Source organism: Hibiscus syriacus, unplaced genomic scaffold (genome assembly GCF_006381635.1).
Source record: "Hibiscus syriacus cultivar Baekdansim isolate YM2019G1 unplaced genomic scaffold, ASM638163v2 tig00110694_pilon, whole genome shotgun sequence".
NCBI classification, from domain to species: Eukaryota; Viridiplantae; Streptophyta; class Magnoliopsida; order Malvales; family Malvaceae; genus Hibiscus; species Hibiscus syriacus.
In genome coordinates, this window is record NW_024062828.1 from 1,245,473 (window position 1) to 1,260,901 (window position 15,429).

General features: G+C 36.8%; 1 pseudogene; it reads right to left on the reverse strand.

The window, feature by feature from the left end:
* Positions 1–12,660: 12,660 nt before the first annotated feature.
* LOC120138534 lies at positions 12,661–14,257 on the reverse strand (annotated as a pseudogene).
* Between the last annotated feature and the right edge of the window lie 1,172 nt (positions 14,258–15,429).

Sequence of the window (15,429 nt, forward strand, 5' to 3'; positions counted from 1 at the left end):
CCTCCTAAAACAAGAAAAGGAGAAAAACATTTTCAAACAGGACAGTCTCATATATGAAAGGTCTGTAAAGCCAAAGCCCGGAAAAGAGAATGGGGCACGATCGATTCCAAGGACCAGATTGACAGACAAAACACGAGACTCCTTCCAAGAGATAACACATAATTCATTCATGTTGCATGCATCTTAGACATACTTAGGTGCATCACATTCATCATTTTAGCATACATTTTTTACAGCTCTTTGAGTCAGGTTTCAATTCCATTTCAAGATATACTCGATTTGCAATTGCCTTTAACGAACGATGGTGGTTGCTTAACTCGGCAGTGAGAAGCTACACCTCAACTGACTTAACATATCTGCAGATCTCAGAACCAATTTCAGATAGGTTCAAGAACCAATCCAGATCAAATTCAGTACAGCTCAACTCAAAAATGAGCATCATGTTTCCAGTTAACGTCTTCAAGCCAGATTTCAATTCCACAACGGAATATATCCGGCCGTCAGAATTTATCAGTGAGATTTTCCGTAAAATGGGAGTCATTCAAAGATCATCTCATTTTGATCAGACTCGTTCAAAGGAACCACCTGAAGAATCATGATCGACTTCGACCCGTTAAGGGAAGCCATTTTTTAAACAAACTATTTGCAGTACAACTTAAGTCTAGAAGGGTTGTCTGCCAACAAAAGACCTTTGAGTTCGACTACGCTCAGCTCAACGGCACATCATTTGCAGCATAGCTTAAGTCGAAAAGGGCTATCTGCCAAAGACCCCAAGTTCGATTACACTCAGCTTCGAGGGCACATCATTTGCAGCATAACTTAAGTCGAGAAGAGTTATCTGCCAACCAAAGACCTTTGAGTTCGACGACGTTCAGCTCAACAGCACATCATTTGCAGCATAGCTTAAGTCGAAAAGGGATATCTGCCAAAGACCCCAAGTTCGATTACACTCAGCTTCGAGGGCACATCATTTGCAGCATAACTTAAGTCGAGAAGGGTTATCTGCCAACCAAAGACCTTTGAGTTCGACGACGTTCAGCTCCAAGGCATATCATTTGCAGCATAGCTTAAGTCGAGAAGGGCTATCTGCCAAAGACTCTCGAGTTCGATTACACTCAGCTTCGAGGGCATATCATTTACAGCATAACTCAAGGCTAGAAGGGTTATCTGTGACCAAAAGACCTTCGGGTTCGACTACGCTCAGCTCCAAGGCACATCATTTGCAGCATAGCTTAAGTCGAGAAGGGCTATCTGCCAAAGACCTTCGAGTTCGACTACACTCAGCTCCAAGACACATCATTTGCAGCATAACTTAAGTCGAGAAGAGTTATCTGTCACCAAAGACCTTCGAGTTCGACTACGCTCAGCTCCAAGGCATATCATTTGCAGCATAACTTAAGTCGAGAAGGGTTATCTGCCAACCAAAGACCTTCGAGTTCGACTACGCTCAGCTCCAAGGCACATCATATTTACAGAATAGCTCAAGACAAGAAGAGCTATCTATCAACAAAATCGTTGAGTTTGATTCCATTCAACTCGACGGCACATCAGTCACTACTTTTCGGTTGCAGTCGAGGTTTTTAAGTCAAGAAGAAGACTCGGGTTAACCGTGCCTCGGTAACAAAGAAACTGTTTCCCGACAGCATAGCTTAAGTCGAGAAAAGCTATCTGCCAATGAAGACCCTTCGAGTTCGATTGCATTCAGCTCGAAGGTTTATCAACCACGTGATAGAGTCAAGGAACTACTTTCCAGTCGAATTTTAACCAATGTCTTTAAACCGAAAAGAAGACCGAAGTTGACTACAATTTGGCAGCGAGAAGCCACGTTCACATTCCAGTTCCGAACTACGGATTCAATCCCATATAATTTCAAGGTGGACTCGACTTCGTGACGGAGGAGCCATCCACATCTTAATTCAACAGGGAGTTATTCTTCTCCACCGAACGAAAATTTTTGTCTTTTTATCTTTGTCCTATTTTTCGTTACTCGAAAAATGACAAAGAGGGGCAGCTGTAGACACTAATTTTCGTCCATCTTTTTTATTATTTATATATATATATATATTATATAGTTTGAAATCATTTTGAAAACTATATAATATATGTTTTTTAAAAAAAAACATTTTGAAAATATATAATATATAGTTTTTGAAAAACATTTTTGAAAACATATATATTATATAGTTTTTGAAATCATTTTTGAAAACATATAACATATAATTTCAAAACATTTTTGAAACTATGAGTTTGAAAACATTTTTAAAAAATATATATAATATATAATTTTAAAATATTTTTGAAAATATATATTATATAGGTTTTTGAAAAATATTTTTTATTATTATAATTGTCATTTTTTTATTTTAGTATTATTATTATTTTTATTAATTTTATTTTTATTGTTCATGTCCAATAATCAATCCAGCAAAGGGTCCACTAGTCTGGTTCAGTCAGATTTGAGCCTGACCCAGCCCGTCCAGGTTTAGGGTTTGGAAAACCCTGAAGAGACATCAAGTCACAGGCGCCGCGCATGGGGAAGTTATACAGTCAAAGAGAGAACAAGAACGGCCGGGAAAACCGGGACTGCACCATCCCGGGATTCCCGGCCACGTGAAACGACGTTAGGCCCGAAAGGTACGGGAATGACCCCGTCATCGCCGGAAACAGCCCCGTCGGGGGCTATATAAATACCAACAGGGCATCATCGAGAGATACCGAGAACCATCGACCACAAAACCGGTCTACACAAAACCACAAGCCTAAAGCCAAAATACCCACAACGAGAACAATACCCAAGTATCATCGGGAACAAGCCAAACACACATCAGACAACCAAAAACCACAGTAGATCAAGAAACAACAGACCACAACCGAGTACACAAAGAACTACAACCATCACACTACACAACGGTACCCAAAATCGGCAGAGACAATAGCAAAAAATACCCACACCACAATACACATCATCTAGAGCCACAACAGCTATCAACAGTACCAAAACAAACGCCACACACACAAGAGCATAAAAACTGAAGCATCAACCGAAGAAACCATCGGAAAAGCGAACGGTCGTCGGAGAAGGTAAAAAGTCGAGGTTATTTTCCTAGATCTACGCCGATCTATAGGGGTCTTGGTGATTTGGGCTACGGTTTTGGTTCTACGGAGACGAGGGGAGCGTCTTGAGGTTATTTAGATTTTTTTTCCGGCCACCGGAGTCGGTGGCCGGAGCGGCGGCGAACGGCGGAGTGCATGGCCGTGATATGGGGCTTGGTTCAAAGAATTGAGAGGATGTAGCGAGAGAACAGATTGTTCTCTCGTTGAGGAGAGAGAGAGGAAAATCAGAAATGGGAGATATGAAGGGGAGAAGAGTGTTTTTGTATATATATATCAGGGGTCTATGTGCAATTAGGGGATTTTTTAATTCTCCCCGCAGTCCCTGGTAGTTTAAATCGCATTACAATCTGGTCATCACTTGTAATTTCGTCTCTGGATTCTCAATTCATTCAAATTGGTCACCTTTTACACTTTTTATATTTTGTGAATTAACCCCCCTAATTTTGTTTATTTTTTATTGCAGTTCACTTTTAAAATTCATTTCAGTCCATAGGTTTCAAGCTCATTCGATTTGATCCTTTTTTATTTTCATTTATCCTTTGTTTTCATTTATTCTATTTTTGCTTTTTTTTTTAAAAACTCATTTTTTTTGTTCTCTTTAATCTTTATTTATTCTCTTTCTTTGACTTTTTATTTTTATTATATATATATATATATATTTTTTTTGACTTTTTTTTTTTTCCATTTGTTTTTTTTATTTAACATTTATTTATTATTATTGTTTTTATTTATTTATTTTTTACTAACATTTTTGACTTTGTAGAGAAATTTTCAACCGATCAAAGGTAAGCAATTCGAATCGAGTAATTTAAATTTTAATTTAAATTTTTAATTCTTCGCAATCAAGACAACCTGCAAATTAATTGGTACCGAAAGGGCGGTTCAAGGGTGCTAATCCTTCCTTGATCGTAACCGACTCCCGAACCCGACACGTCTCTGGTACAACGCATATCAGGTAAGAAATAGGGTATCCGATCAACCCATTTGTTTTAAAATAAATGATCGGTGGCGACTCTAACCCAATTCATTCAAGTCGAAGCCCAATTCCGGGTCCAACCGAAAGACGGTTCCGACAGCTTGGCGACTCCACTGGGGACAGGTAAGTGAGTCAGGCCGAAATTAATTTCCGGTTGTCTTTTTTAGCGAAAATTACGAGTTTAAATTTTAATTTGTTTATTTGATTCTAATTATTTACCTTTGATTATTTTTTAAATAAATAGTTGTACTAACGTTTTTTAATGACTTCAGATTTTTTCAAAATTGTCATCTCTAAGCTCTAAACCCGAGCTCCGAACCCGTTTTAAATAGAGGTGAAAGCGACGCATTCGTGTGAATTTATTCACCGCATATGCCTAGCAAGTAGCCTTCGGGATTCATATACCTTATGTCTTCGTGTGAATTTATTCACCGTGCGGGCATAAGGGAATGTGTCCTCTCGAGTTTAACTTAGTCCACACAAGCTTGTAATAGGCTTAGGACTAAGGGTCTAGCAAGCCCAATGGGGAACCGGCAAGGAGAACTCGAGTACCTTTTTAGAACCTAAACTGGGAGAGTGCAGGGAATTAGAGCCCACCCCAAAACCTCATTCCAAACCCTAAGATGCTTTGTTTCCTGCTTTATTTTCTGTTCAAAGCATGCGAACTAGACAAATATGCGGCTAGGATTTGTTTGAAATTAGCATGCGGGATAGAAATCATGTCTGTGTAGGAATATTAAGCATGTTCGGGTAGATATCATGTGGGGTAGGACTTTTATTTTCATGATTGCTTTTTATTATTTTCACATCACTAACCTTTTTCATTAATTGTTCTCTTTTGTTTTGTTTTCATCATTCGCATCATTTAAACGAGGTGTTGATCCACCAAAAATGTGTTTGTTAAACATAAATAATCTGCATTAATGGACAAAGGAGTTATAATACAAAGAGACAAAAAACTCAGAAGTCCAACCGTGGTCAAAGAATACTCAAAGGCAAAGTTGTAGGGGCAATACGAGGAAAAGGTCACTGACCCGGTCGCTCCTTTCGAAATCTACAAGAACAAGATGGTGAAACACTAGCTGAGCTGGATGACATTACTGACGAATTCAAGAAGCAAGCTTCGGATAGTTTCTCTCGATGGAGGGCTCCAATGACACTTTCGTTAGAAACAAGCTCGGTAGAAAGTGAAAGTCGGAGATGCAGTCCTTCGAGGTCTTTTTTGGGGCAAGCATCTCATTATTTGCATATTTTAGCCAAAGGAGCCGGAATGGTTCGACAGGATATTCAACTAGTGAAAAAGACGAATCAACTTGTCAGAAGCTGTACAGGATTCATACCATCAAAAAGAGTTTTTTGTCTCTTCAGACGTAACACTTTTGTCACTAATAAGGGTTATTCATAATAACAGACACATTTTTCGGATCAATGCCTCGGACATTTCATGCATCATATTTAGACATTTTGCATTTTTTATTTTCTTTGCATTTTGTTATTTTATTTGCATTCACATTAACTAACATAAACATGTCTCAAAGGGGGAGCAAATACTGGATACACCGCCTCAAGCGTTGGACACACCCATCCACATAACACTCATTTGAAGAAGAAGAGGATGAAAGCCAGAATTACACAAATTGAAGAGAATATGTTGAAACTACAGAAAGAGCTAGAAGATAAGATAGACCAAAATAGTCGAAATACTCTAGAAACAATCACAAAGAACCAAGAGTCCTTGATGGATCAGATCGTTGCCAAGTTAGTTGGCCTGCAACAGACCAGTGCGCTCGGGGCAGGTTCATCGGAAGGGGTAACCATGCCACTTACCCCGCAAGTGGTTGTCTCACCCAGAATCTTACCAGGACTTCAAGATAATTCGGATAGTTATCGCATTCCGAAATTTGAAGAAGAGGTCAAAACAAAGAGGGTAGAAATTACCATTAACCCAGGAGGTAGAACGGGTGGAAAGCCTCCCCTGAAGAAGAAGGAAAAAGAGCATTTTGATCCCATTCCCATGACATATAAGGAGCTCTACCAACAACTGTTTGACGCACATGTGGTGTCACCCTATCCCGAGACACCTCTAAAGCCCCCATACCCCAGGTGGTATGACAAAAATACGCACTGTGAATATCATGGCAGTGTTCCGGGGCATGCTATCGAAAATTGCCTCCCCTTTAAGAGGGTTATCCAAAGGATGCGCAACAGGGGTTGGATTCATTTTAATAATTCAGAATCACTCCACGTTGCACAGAACCCCCAACAATGAAGAAAACAAGGAAAGTGCAGTCACCGAGGAAAAAGGTAAAAAGGCCAAAACCAGAGTTTCCAAAGTGAAGTTACCTCTTGCTTGGGTATGGAGGCAAATGATAAATGAGGGGTTTCTTGCACCACTTCTTAGCACATCAGATTCCAAAAGTGACAGTTATTGTTGTTATCACAATGAAGATGGACATGATGTACAAGAATGTGCCGAATTTAGAGCCTTGATCCAATTAATGATGGACAGGAAAGAGCTGGAATTTTACGATGAAAGCAATGACACTCCTAAAGCAGAAAGAGTCATGGCAAGTGGGGCATCCTGATGAGGCCTTATTCAATTTTGAGACATGTTGTTTGAATTTATTTTGGATTTTTTTTAACTTTCTTTGGATATTTGAATAAATTTATGCTACTTTAAAGATTGTAAGCAATGAATCACATTTGCAAACTCGCAATTCTTTGAATATCATCTGAATTAAGAAACTCTGTAAATGGTTCAAAGTTACAGATCTTTGACGAAGTAACATGATTTAAAAACAAGGACTTTGACCTTACCCAGAATATACACTCAAACACCATACCCTACTCTTGCAATTAACCTTTCATAAGGTGCGGATAACATGGGGCATCATTGGCATATGACAATTACTATGTTTTTTATTTAAGACGTTCAATGACGATGATGATCTTTACAAATGAAAGAGTCGAGTAGGTGAATCCAGTTTAGGTCAGTTGTTTTGAAAATTGAACTCTAAAGATGAGATCCCTTGACTTTCAAAAACACCTAGACTATGACAGGTTCTTCTTAACAATCTTAAGAAATTAAATCCGTAAAAACTGAGCTATTCCGCTAAGGCAATTGGTTATAGAGGAAACTTGAAAGCCCTGGCCTTATGAGTAGATTACGTTCAAACCATGACATTGCTCGGACACTTGGCAATTCGGTGTTTGCTCCACTGCTCTTGTCAGGCCGAAGACTCTGTGATGAGATGAACCCTTCAGTTAACTTGATAAGAGTGGTTATAATATTAAGCTGTCCCTCTAAAGCAATTGGTTTAATGCCCCGGCTTTATGGATTCAGCTAGCCAGATAATGACAAGTTTAATCAAATTTATCTAAGCAAGAAATTTTCGGTAAAATGGACTAAGGGAGTTAAGGAACACCTGTTATAGTCAACTACACACGAGCACTCAAGAATTTCGTTTTTAGACCGATGTTTTTGCACTGCCTTTGTTAGAGGAGCCTACAAAGCTTGAACAAATAGAAAATTTCAGAGGACTGAAATAAAAGGTCTAGTAAGTGATCATGCTAGTTGCGTCATTTTGTCCGCACCCAATTGAAGTGCCAAAGCATGTCAAGATATTTTTTAAAAAAAATGACATTTTTTTTTCCAAAACCTAGAAAGGAGGTCAAGCTAAAGCCAACCCATCCATTTGACTTTTGTCAAAGAGCTGTAACTCTGAAATCATAAAAAGAGCTATTGATTCCTTTGATATACTTTGAACTCATGTTTACAATTTGATTCAATTACGAACAATATTTTACAGAATTTTCATCCTTTTCCCTCCTAAAACAAGAAAAGGAGAAAAACATTTTCAAACAGGACAGTCTCATATATGAAAGGTCTGTAAAGCCAAAGCCCGGAAAAGAGAATGGGGCACGATCGATTCCAAGGACCAGATTGACAGACAAAACACGAGACTCCTTCCAAGAGATAACACATAATTCATTCATGTTGCATGCATCTTAGACATACTTAGGTGCATCACATTCATCATTTTAGCATACATTTTTTACAGCTCTTTGAGTCAGGTTTCAATTCCATTTCAAGATATACTCGATTTGCAATTGCCTTTAACGAACGATGGTGGTTGCTTAACTCGGCAGTGAGAAGCTACACCTCAACTGACTTAACATATCTGCAGATCTCGAACCAATTTCAGATAGGTTCAAGAACCAATCCAGATCAAATTCAGTACAGCTCAACTCAAAAATGAGCATCATGTTTCCAGTTAACGTCTTCAAGCCAGATTTCAATTCCACAACGGAATATATCCGGCCGTCAGAATTTATCAGTGAGATTTTCCGTAAAATGGGAGTCATTCAAAGATCATCTCATTTTGATCAGACTCGTTCAAAGGAACCACCTGAAGAATCATGATCGGCTTCGACCCGTTAAGGGAAGCCATTTTTTAAACAAACTATTTGCAGTACAACTTAAGTCTAGAAGGGTTGTCTGCCAACAAAAGACCTTTGAGTTCGACTACGCTCAGCTCAACGGCACATCATTTGCAGCATAGCTTAAGTCGAAAAGGGCTATCTGCCAAAGACCCCAAGTTCGATTACACTCAGCTTCGAGGGCACATCATTTGCAGCATAACTTAAGTCGAGAAGAGTTATCTGCCAACCAAAGACCTTTGAGTTCGACGACGTTCAGCTCAACAGCACATCATTTGCAGCATAGCTTAAGTCGAAAAGGGCTATCTGCCAAAGACCCCAAGTTCGATTACACTCAGCTTCGAGGGCACATCATTTGCAGCATAACTTAAGTCGAGAAGGGTTATCTGCCAACCAAAGACCTTTGAGTTCGACGACGTTCAGCTCCAAGGCATATCATTTGCAGCATAGCTTAAGTCGAGAAGGGCTATCTGCCAAAGACTCTCGAGTTCGATTACACTCAGCTTCGAGGGCATATCATTTACAGCATAACTCAAGGCTAGAAGGGTTATCTGTGACCAAAAGACCTTCGGGTTCGACTACGCTCAGCTCCAAGGCACATCATTTGCAGCATATCTTAAGTCGAGAAGGGCTATCTGCCAAAGACCTTCGAGTTCGACTACACTCAGCTCCAAGACACATCATTTGCAGCATAACTTAAGTCGAGAAGAGTTATCTGTCACCAAAGACCTTCGAGTTCGACTACGCTCAGCTCCAAGGCATATCATTTGCAGCATAACTTAAGTCGAGAAGGGTTATCTGCCAACCAAAGACCTTTGAGTTCGACTACGCTCAGCTCCAAGGCACATCATATTTACAGAATAGCTCAAGACAAGAAGAGCTATCTATCAACAAAATCGTTGAGTTTGATTCCATTCAACTCGACGGCACATCAGTCACTACTTTTCGGTTGCAGTCGAGGTTTTTAAGTCAAGAAGAAGACTCGGGTTAACCGTGCCTCGGTAACAAAGAAATGTTTCCGACAGCATAGCTTAAGTCGAGAAAAGCTATCTGCCAATGAAGACCCTTCGAGTTCGATTGCATTCAGCTCGAAGGTTTATCAACCACGTGATAGAGTCAAGGAACTACTTTCCAGTCGAATTTTAACCAATGTCTTTAAACGAAAAAGAAGACCGAAGTTGACTACAATTTGGCAGCGAGAAGCACGTTCACATTCCAGTTCCGAACTACGGATTCAATCCCATATAATTTCAAGGTGGACTCGACTTCGTGACGGAGGAGCCATCCACATCTTAATTCAACAGGGAGTTATTCTTCTCCACCGAACGAAATTTTTGTCTTTTTATCTTTGTCCTATTTTTCGTTACTCGAAAATGACAAAGAGGGGCAGCTGTAGACACTAATTTTCGTCCATCTTTTTTATTATTATATATATATATATATTATATAGTTTGAAATCATTTTGAAAAATATAAATATGTTTTTTAAAAAAAAACATTTTGAAAAATATAATATAGTTTTTGAAAAACATTTTTGAAAACATATATATTATATAGTTTTTGAAATCATTTTTGAAAACATATAACATATAATTTCAAACATTTTTGAAAACTATGAGTTTGAAACATTTTTAAAAAATATAATATAATTTTAAAATATTTTTGAAAATATATTATATAGGTTTTGAAAAATATTTTTATTATTATAATTGTCATTTTTTATTTTAGTATTTATTATTTTATTAATTTTATTTTATTGTTCATGTCCAATAATCAATCCAGCAAAGGGTCCACTAGTCTGGTTCAGTCAGATTTGAGCCTGACCCAGCCGTCCAGGTTTAGGGTTTGGAAACCCTGAAAGAGACATCAAGTCACAGGCGCCGCGCATGGGGAAGTTATACAGTCAAAGAGAGAACAAGAACGGCCGGGAAAACCGGGACTGCACCATCCCGGGATTCCCGGCCACGTGAAACGACGTTAGGCCCGAAAGGTACGGGAATGACCCCGTCATCACCGGACAGCCCCGTCGGGGGCTATATAAATACAACAGGGCATCATCGAGAGATACCGAGAAACCATCGACCACAAAACCGGTCTACACAGAAACCACGAGCCTAAAGCCAAAATACCCACAACGAGAACAATACCCAAGTATCATCGGGAACAAGCCAAACACACATCAGACAACCAAAAACCACAGTAGATCGAGAAAACAACAGACACAACCGAGTACACAAAGAACTACAACCATCACACTACACAACGGTACCCAAAATCGACAGAGACAACAGCAAAAAATACCACACCACAATACATCATCTAGAGCCACAACAGCTATCAACAGTACCAAAACAAAGCCACACACACAAGAAGCATCAACCGAAGAAACCATCGGAAAAGCGAACGGTCGTCGGAGAAGGTAAAAAGTCGAGGTTATTTCCTAGATCTACGCCGATCTATAGGGGTCTTGGTGATTTGGGCTACGGTTTTGGTTCTACGGAGACGAGGGAGCGTCTTGAGGTTATTTAGATTTTTTTCCGGCCACCGGTCGGTGGCCGGAGCGCGGCGAACGGCGGAGTGCATGGCCGTGATATGGGGCTTGGTTCAAAGAATTGAGAGGATGTAGCGAGAGAACAGATTGTTCTCTCGTTGAGGAGGAGAGAGAGAAAATCAGAAATGGGAGATATGAAGGGGAGAAGAGTGTTTTCGATATATATATATCAGGGGTCTATGTGCAATTAGGGGATTTTAATTCTCCCGCAATCCCTGGTAGTTAAATCGCATTACAATGGTCATCACTTGTAATTTCGTCTGGATTCTCAATTCATTCAAATTGGTCACCTTTTACACTTTTATATTTTGTGAATTAACCCCCTAATTTGTTTATTTTTATTGCAGTTCACTTTTAAAATTCATTTCAGTCCATAGGTTTCAAGCTCATTCGATTTGATCCTTTTTATTTTCATTTATCCTTTGTTTTCATTTCTATTTTTGCTTTTTTAAAAACTCATTTTTTTGTTCTCTTTAATCTTTATTTATTCTATTTCTTTGACTTTTTATTTTATTATATATATATATATATATATATTGACTTTTTTTGTTTCCATTTGTTTTTATTTAACATTTATTTATTATTATTGTTTTATTTATTTTTTACTAATATTTTTGACTTTGTAGAGAAATTTTCAACCGATCAAAGGTAAGCAATTCGAATCGGGTAATTTAAATTTTAATTTAAATTTTTAATTCTTCGCAATCAAGACAACCTGCAAATTAATTGGTACCGAAAGGGCGGTTCAAGGGTGCTAATCCTTCCTTGATCGTAACCGACTCCCGAACCCGACACGTCTCTGGTACAACGCAGATCAGGTAAGAAATAGGGTATCCGATCAACCCATTTGTTTTAAAATAAATGATCGGTGGCGACTCTAACCCAATTCATTCAAGTCGAAGCCCAATTCCGGGTCCAACCGAAAGACGGTTCCGACACGAATAAACCAAATTTTTTTTTCTTTAACCGTTAACCGAACCGAATTTTTTTTCGAACATATTAACCGAACCGAATAAATTCCGGTTAATTCGGTTAATTTCGAATTAACCGATTTTTTTTTTAAATTTTCTAATTTATATAAAATTAAATATTTTTTAATTCAAAAAAAGTTTATAATTAATTGAAATAATAAATAATTATAAAATAAAAATTTTAGATAAATTTTTTAATTAATTAATATTGATTTAAGTTTAAAAGTTATTGGATCTTAAATTATTAATTGGTTTTAAATGGTTTGGGCTTAGCCCATATGTTATATATAATATATTTAATATTTTTAATTAAAAAATAGTTTACAATTAATTTAATTAATATATAATTATAAAATAAAAAATTTATATAATTTTTTAATTAATTAATATTGATTTAAGTTTAAAAGTTATTGGATCTTAAATTATTAATTGGGTTTTTAATGATTTGGGTTGAGCCCATATGTTATATATAATATATTTAATATTTAAAATTTAATTTCGATTAATTCGGTTAATTAACCGAATTCGAACCGAATTAACCGTTAAATATAACACTTCAATGCTTTAACTAGAACCAATCCAATGGCACCTCTGTTTCCTTTCCTCCAATTCAAGTTTCAAATAGACCAACACAAATTATATGTTGCACTTTTTCTTATTACAATAACATGTATATTTTGGTACCAATAAAACACTGAAATATCATAAATTCATCAACCAGAAGTTGCCTCTATAAATTTATGACATGCCCTTGTCCTTGCAATGTCTGAAACCTTGCTCTCCTCAACCTGAATCTGTCTCAACTGTGGACAATTCAAGACAAGCAACTCCACAGCCTCAGCTTCAATCCCAGGGCAGTTCATAATATCAACACTTTGCAAGCTTTTGCAGGTCTTAGATATGGAAACCATAGTTATACTCGTTAGCTTTCTGCAACCTCTCAGTTTCAACTCGGCCAGATTATTGCAAGAAATTAGCATAGAAACCAACTCTTTATCGACCAACATTTCATTACAAGACAAGTTCAGTTTCCTTAACATCATCAAATTTTGTCCCATTGTGGCTAGAAATCCTACCTCTCTATCCACAACATCACAATTTACTAAAGCCAGTTGTTCAAGTGTAGGATTCAAGGCAGTCCCAAGAATCTGCAGACCTTCACAGGTAACCAGACAGCAACTTTGAAGCCTAAGTGTTTTGAGACCTCTTAAATTCATAGCAATGGCTAAGAGGTGATTATTATTGAGGTCTAATGGCAATCTAAGGTCAAGTTTCTGCAGATTACACCTGCAAGTTGTTATGAATTCAAGCAACCCTTGTCTGCTACATCCATCGTGGATCAGTAAAGAATTCAATGAAGCACAATTCTCTGCTAATCTTAAGAGTACTCTATCAATTATGCTCCTACATTTCCTTAACTCTACTTCTTGAAGACCTTCCACACACCAGATAAATGATGAGAAAGACTCCATTACCAACACTCTCACAGCTATTTAGCTGTAATTTGTTAAGCCTTTTGCAGTTCCTCCATAGCCAACTAATGCCCTTATCATCCGCCCGAATTCCTGACAAACAGAGAGTTTCTAGACCGAATTTTACATCCAATTCTTCATTTGAAGACGACCCAAATCGCTTATCTTCATCACCAACACCACCAGTTGAACACACATAAAAAACATAACTCCTTCAAGAAAGAAAACGAAACAACCCAGTTGAGAAAAAGTGGTCTGGATAAAGAAACAGTGATTGAAGTAAGTTTGGAACAAGATTTTGATAGGGACAACAAAGGAAGACCAGAAACTGGGCCGGCTAAGAATCTGAGATGACGCAGGTTAGAACAAGAGGAAGAAACAATGGAAAGCAAGTGATCGGAAAAGGCAGTGGCGGTTGAATTGTTGATGGAGGAGGTGGCATCAGATAGAACAAGACAGAGAAAGGAAAGACAAGGGTATTGGGAAATAAGAGAAGACAGAGAGACAAGCGAAGAACTATGTGGAAGGAACCTGAGAGAAAGAGATGTTTTTGAGATTCTGTAAAGGTTAAGCCAACGCTTGGAAACTAAACAAACTGATAAAGAAGACGATGGTGTTGATGGCAGTTTTCTGAATATTTCTTGAACTAGTTCATCGCATAACATTCTATCCATGGTCTGTCTCTTTGCAAACTTGAGAGATTTTTGTGTTCTATGTCAGGCTTTGAGTTCTGGGTTTAGAAAACTGTTTTCGTGGCTGTGATTTAAAGGCTGAATCTTGATTATTTGAGAATTTACCTTAAGCACATATGGAAGCCCGTGGAACACATTTCTTATGAATTAATTGCATGCTCTCGAATTGTGATTTTTATTTTAATTTATTTTTAAACTTTTGAATATTTAAAATGTATCTTTAAGTTGTAACTCTCACTTTAAATTAATCCTTAGATTTTTGAATTTTTTTAATTTCATTTTCAAACTATGATCCTCATTTTAAATTAATACCTGAACTTTTGAAACTTTCAATTTTATACCCAATTTCATCCTAATATGTATTTTTAATTTTAATCATAATTTAACCTAACTTTTTTCAAAATTATAATAATACGGCTTGGCCTAACATTTTTTTAGTGGGGGATGTAATTATCATATATCAATAGTTTAAGATCAATTTAGAATGAGGATCATAGTTTAAGGATAAAATTAAATCATTTAAAAATTCAAAGATTAATTTAAAATAAGAATTATAATTTAGAGATGAAATTAAAATGTATAGACTTCAGAGACCAATTTAAAATGAAGACCATAGTTTAATAGTGTATGATGCAATTAACGTTTTTATTCAATATTAAAAAGATAAATGAAATAATTAACTTAACTTATTGATTAAAAATAAATCATAATAATTAGTTACTTATTCTAGCCTTTTCACCCAAGATTTATAAGTGATTGATTAAAGAATCAAATGATGACGACATAAATTTTTAATGCTGTTTTCTTAGTTTCTCTATTAGTTAACTTACCTTATTGACGTCAACAAGTTAAAAGATGATAAGTATTGTACTATTTAATATTAATAGTGTTGTAAGTTATCATGATCCAACCATATTATAAAATTATTGTTTTTCAACAACAATTTCTCTTACGTCAACAAAGACTTTCAATTGATTTTTTTTTAAATAATCACCTTATCTTACCGTTCAATTTATAACTTAAAAAATTGTACTTGGAGGCAAAGGAAAATAAACCCATACGCAAGCTTAGAATTTTTAAAATTATCTTTAATATGCTTGATTTAGTGTTTTTCAATTATATACTCTAATAGAGTATGAACCCATCCCCTTAAAATTTTAAAATTATCATATATTTTAATTTTTTATATATATTTTCTATTAAAAATTTATTTT